At 39.8% G+C, this 5,739-nt stretch overlaps 1 long non-coding RNA gene across 1 annotated transcript; it reads left to right on the forward strand.

Moving 5' to 3' along the window:
* The first annotated feature begins 3,204 nt into the window (after positions 1–3,204).
* LOC309384719 lies at positions 3,205–5,436 on the forward strand. Its single transcript, XR_014174108.1, has 3 exons — positions 3,205–3,326; positions 4,302–4,435; positions 5,336–5,436. It is a non-coding gene; the product is annotated as an uncharacterized lncRNA (long non-coding RNA).
* Positions 5,437–5,739: the final 303 nt, after the last annotated feature.

The following is a 5,739-nucleotide window of genomic DNA, read 5'->3' on the forward strand; positions in this document are numbered from 1 at the left end:
AAGGAGAAGCCGAAGTAGTCAGACCAGTTCTTCCTGTCACCTCCAGCTATAAATTGCAGCTCTCGCGCAACTCTCTATTGTAAGTTACTGCCCAGTACTATTAGGAAACGCACAAGTGCCCTCCCTCTGTCAGCAGCCAGACTGAAAATACTGGTTGGTATTTGTGTGTGTTGAACACCTGCTTGCGGGAGCTAGGACTCTCAGTAGTAGTTCATTGAATAACAGATATATCACCTGGTTAATGCTGGTGCTTGAGTAGTATAATTCCTGGAATGGCTCGGTACTGCCGTTGGTTGTTGTCACAGATACAGGATTACACCATTAATTTAGTCTTGATGCAATGTAGCATATGAACGAGCCATGGAGATTTGTAAGCCATATGGCTTATCATATTTTTGTGAGCCTCCCGATTGCTTTTATTTAAAAAAAAATAGTTAAACAAATTCTAACCACATGTCAAACTATATTCTAATTACAAAATATGCAGACAGGTAGGAATTGCCTCTGGTATGTTTTGTCTACATTGATATCAATATAAAAAACTGTGAATGGAATGATTTCTTGGCAAAATGAATTTTTGGGATGGGAATAATTCTTTCATATAATACCACTCCAGGTACATTTTCTGGTGATGGAGGAGGAAAAAGGAGGTATATTGCACACTCTTTATGTGCTATATCTCGCCAAATTTCTCTGAATGCTTCAAGAGGAGTCAAATTTACTCTGGAACAATTTGTGTGCTTTTGTCTTACTTTGGATGAATGTTCCAGCCAAGGGAGGAATACCTTCAGTTGGTAGAAATTTCTGTGCAATTCTGCAGCCCTTTTTTTTTTGGGGGGGGGGGGGGGGGCTTAATACAGTTAATACCTCTTTAACTATTCTGTTTGCACTTCTATGTCAAAATAAATCAATAATGAACTGCCTTCAAGACCTGTCATTAGAATTTCAAGTTATTTCTCCAAAACCAAACATTATGCAGAACTTAAAAGCTGAAATCCAAATCATACATAGGTGGAATAACTATTTGGATCCAGAGTCTTTCATACTTAACATACTTCGGATTCACTGAATTTCACTGGGATATGTGATCAGCCGCAATGGCTTGATCCATAGAAATGAGGAATAATTGATAGTTAAATAGCTATCCCAGTAAAACAGAGTAATTGTATTTAACATTTTGTTCCTTTTTCCTGTGGTACAGCATTGCATTTTGAAATCTGGCTGGGTGATGTTAGGCAAGTCATTCTTAGGCCAACTTACTTCATACGGTTGTTGTGGGGTATATAAGAAGAAGAAGGAGTATTGTGTATGTTTGCTGCCTTGAGTTAGTTATAAAAGTAATAAGGCAGGACATAAACAAACAAACAAACAATATAAAGGCATGCTAGAATGTAAAGTGACCTGTTTTATTAGCACATACTACAAACTAGAGAGCCTTTTAAAGAAGTGCAAATTAGTTATAAGCTGTTATGACTGATGACATAGAAATAATCTTGCTACTGTGTAGAGCTGCTAGATAAAGTGTTAGCTAACTGATGCATATCAAAAAGTATGTTCTTTCTCTCCCCCCCCCCCCCCCCATATCTACCCATCAGCAACTTCAAGGATGAAGAACAAACTTTTATTATGGTCTTTAGGTCAGAAAACACTATACAGAAACCCATACCTTTCAAATTGTCAATATGAATAGAAGGTAGGCATAAAATACAAAACATAACATTATCATATTAATTAAAAAAATACATCTAACAACAGCTATCACCACTAACACTAATCTTCAGTTGTAGTTGGGAGGAATAGAAAAACGGAAGCACATAATACGGAAATCTGGAAGATATGTCAGAGCCCCAGTGAGTTAGAAAATGTGACAAATACATTTCACACTCTCTGCCTGAGTATTTCTTTTAAATGAGATAAATGAATGTCGAACAACATGTTCTGTAAAGAGAGCAACAGAGGAACGGGGGCAATTCATGGAGCTGCATGGGCATATGTGCTGTTTCTGCTTGACCTCTACAGGACTATGGGTGGCGGGTAGTGTGTCCAATCTGAAGGAAAGTCTAGTGAAATTTCAGAGGTAGAATGGACAAGGGATAGGATGATGGCACATTTCCATTTGAAGAAAAAAAATCCATGGACTATGGCAGTGATGGCTATCCTTTTTCCCCCCGGGGTGCCAAAAGCTTGTGTGTGCGTTTCCACACCCATAATTTAATCCCCCCACCATCCCATGCTTCCTGCGCATGCATGCATGATCCCCCCTGCTGCTCCACGCATGTGCACACGGCTTTTTTGGAGCCTGGGGAGGGCGAAAACGGCTTCCCCTGCCCCCATGAGGCACTCTGGAGGCTGGAAACAGCCCCTTTCCCAACTTCCATTTTTTGCTATCCCCAAACTCCAGAAGCTTTCTGGAGGCCCTCCAGAGGCTGAAAACACTCTCACAGAGCCTCCGTGCGAGCCTTGTATTTATCTGGCATTGCTTGGAGACTCCTGGGAAGGAAAGGGCAATGTGGGCGGGCCAGCCAAAAATTAACTGGCCACCACACACATGCACACTAGAGCCAAGCTAGGACAATGGCTAGTGTGCCCGCTGATATGATTTCATGTGCCACTTGTGGCATGCATGCCATAGGTTCTCCATCACAGGACTATGGGATTGGATACTAGCCTTAGATTGGTTTGGAAATCAATATCCCAGTTATGTGCTTATTCCTGGCATTTTCAAATCCTTATGGCCAGTCAGTTTCTAAAGAGAGATCTAATGTTTGGAGCTTCCTATACTTGTTATCTAGATTGATTAGAAGTGGGAAAACCAGTGGGACCAGATTCACACGGGGGGAAAAATAACTAGAAATTACTGGGATAATATCAGAATTAGGCTACACACAATCCTGGTTTTATCCATTGTTGGTGCATCTCAAAACTGCAAGGATAGAACTTCTAAAGTTGGACTGAGAAGCTTCTGGGGTCCTAAACTTACAGCTGTGGGAATAAAATGCTCCCTTTGAATGCAAAAAGCACCATCTCAAAATAGCTGAGGACGTCCAATAGGACAAATGAGTAGTCCAAGGTAAGCATACCTGGAACTACACCCAAAGATATTTACAATTATGCTTCTGCTACTTGTTAATTTGCCATGTAGGCATGCTATCATCGTGTTGTACAAATATTAACACTTGATAATTTATTGCAAGTTGTTTTTTTAGACTAAAGGAAGTCTATGGCTTCAATGCCCTTCTCATTTCCACTTTGGAGACAGACAAAATTACTTCATCCTCTGCAAATAAAAAAGCTGGAACTGCACAATCTGCTAACAATGGAGAGTGGTGAGCAGACGACATGGGAGCCTTAATTATTAAATTAATACATAGATTGAGAAATACAGGGATTAGAGTGCACCCTGGCCCTGCTTTTTTCAGAGGGAACAGCTCAGGGGTGGGTTCCGACAGGCATTATTGCCAGTTCGCTCATGTACGCATTGTGCATGCACATTTGATGTGCACGAATGCGAGATCCAATTAAAATTTTTCTGCACATGCACAGAACTGAAAAACAAGATGGCGGCACCTATGGCGCTGCCTGGAGAACCAGTCGTTTCTGGTTCCAGCGACCCAGGCTGCCAAACCACTACCGGTTTGGCCGAACCAGTCCAAACCGGTAGGAACCCACCACTGGAACAGCTCCAGAAAGATGTTCCCAAGGCTGGTGACAAGGTATTAGTAGAAAGATAAGAAGGAATAATCTTTTATCCATTGACGACTGCTGTAGTTTTCCCCATAGTCTCTCTTTTGGAATCAAAGACTGTTCTGAAGTCCACAAAAGTTACCAAAAAAAGGTGCTTTTGGCACTTTTTGTATTGTTTTTTGTATTGTATAGCTAAATGGTGATCTAAGTTTGAACTCTCTCCTCTAAATCCTGCCTGCTCCTCAGAAAGGATTTTTTTAGAACTTTGTACCCAATCTAATAGCATTAAGTAAATGTATTTTGCATATAGCTTGTTTATTGTGCTAAGCAAGCTACTAGATCTGTAACTGGCAGGATCAAACATATTCCTTTATTCTTATGGAAAAGGGTGACTATGGCCTCATTCTATTTGGATAAAAAGTGTGCTTCCCTATTAATATAAATAAATAAACAGCCAATCTTGGACCCGCACAAATCTTTTCCTTTCATAATTTTGGAGGGATGAAATATGTGGCTTAAGGTGAAATAAAAGCGCTAAGGCCTTGCTGGCTACAACACAGTCCAAGATCTATAAATCTATTACATTTCTATTGATTTAAGATGCTTTCCTCCCCCAGATGATGAAGCTCACACAACTATATCCTTTGTCCAGATAATCCAGAAACAGCGATCAAATCAGCTCCTGTATGAGTCTTCCACATGAAAAGAAAGAAGGAAGAAAGGACCATGAATATCCAAAATAATGATCTCAGTAAGACTCAGAAGGACAAATGTTTAAGACAGGGGTGTCAAACTCAATTTCATTGAGGGCCGCATCAGGGTTGTGTTTGACCTCGGGGGACTGGGGTGGGTCTGGTCAGGGTGGGTGTGGCCAGCTCGACATCACTCATATCGGGGCACCTGTGGTGGCCGGAGCACTCTGCCAGAGAAAACGGGCTCCTGAGCTCCGTTTTTGGCTGCGATGGCCTCCTGCAACCCTCTGCCAACGAAAATGGAGGTTGGAAGGGCAGCACATGGCCATCCCAAGCTCTGTTTTTGCTGGCAGAGACACCATGGACCGGTTGTTTGCTGTTTTCAGGGTGGCCCTGCAGGCCAGATCTAAACAACCCGCAGGCAGGATCTGGCCCCTGGACCTTGAGTTTGACACCCCTGGTCTAAGACCTATAATAACTTAGCACTTTAAGGATTTGTTTCAAATGAATATAATATTTATTTGGGTGTGTGAGCTTATATTTAAACACAATTTGAGAAAGTTTTGCATTTAATTATGAATCCACATAACTTAAGAGTGATTCAATTTTATAATTTTTTCAATAACTATTAATATTATTTTTATTAGTTTCATATTAGATTCATAGTCATAGTCATCAAGTGAAAATTCATATTACACTTCGCTGCTTCCCTTGGATATCTCCTTTTGTTTGTTCCTACAACAATATTGGGAGGTAGGCTATACTCAGAATTAGGATTGATTCCAAATCACCCAGTAAGTTTCATGGCTAAGAATGGATCTCTCCATTCCTGTTCCAACATTGTAACCACCGTACAACACTGGCTCTCTATATAAAATGATGAATTTCTCACCTAGTATCAGCATAATCCCACTTCATTTATAAATGTTATTAATTTTCCTCATGTTATTCTTTGCCAGCCAGTGAGACTGCAATCTGTCCTTTTGAGAATGAAATTTATAACAGTATGAACAGAAACCCAAGGAGTCTTGTGGCACCCTAAAGTCTAAAAATAAATGTGTTTTTAATAAATGTTTTTTTTTAATTTTTAAGGCTCTATGAAATTCTTTGTTGTTTTTTCTGCAAAAGACTAATATAACTGTTCCTCTGGAGGCAATATTAAATCAATTTTAAATTTAACGGTAAATCAGAACAAATTATAAATAAGGAATGCAAGCAATATCTATAATAAGCTTTTTAAAGTGAAAAGATAAGTGAATTAAGCTCAATGTTACTGTACTGAACATTTTTATAATATATGCTAAAATTCTTCAATTGCACCATCTTTCAGAAGCAACCCAATAAGAGGGGAACTAAAAATAGA

This window comes from Natrix helvetica (assembly GCF_964273705.1).
Source record: "Natrix helvetica genome assembly, chromosome: 1".
Taxonomy (NCBI): Eukaryota; Metazoa; Chordata; class Lepidosauria; order Squamata; family Natricidae; genus Natrix; species Natrix helvetica.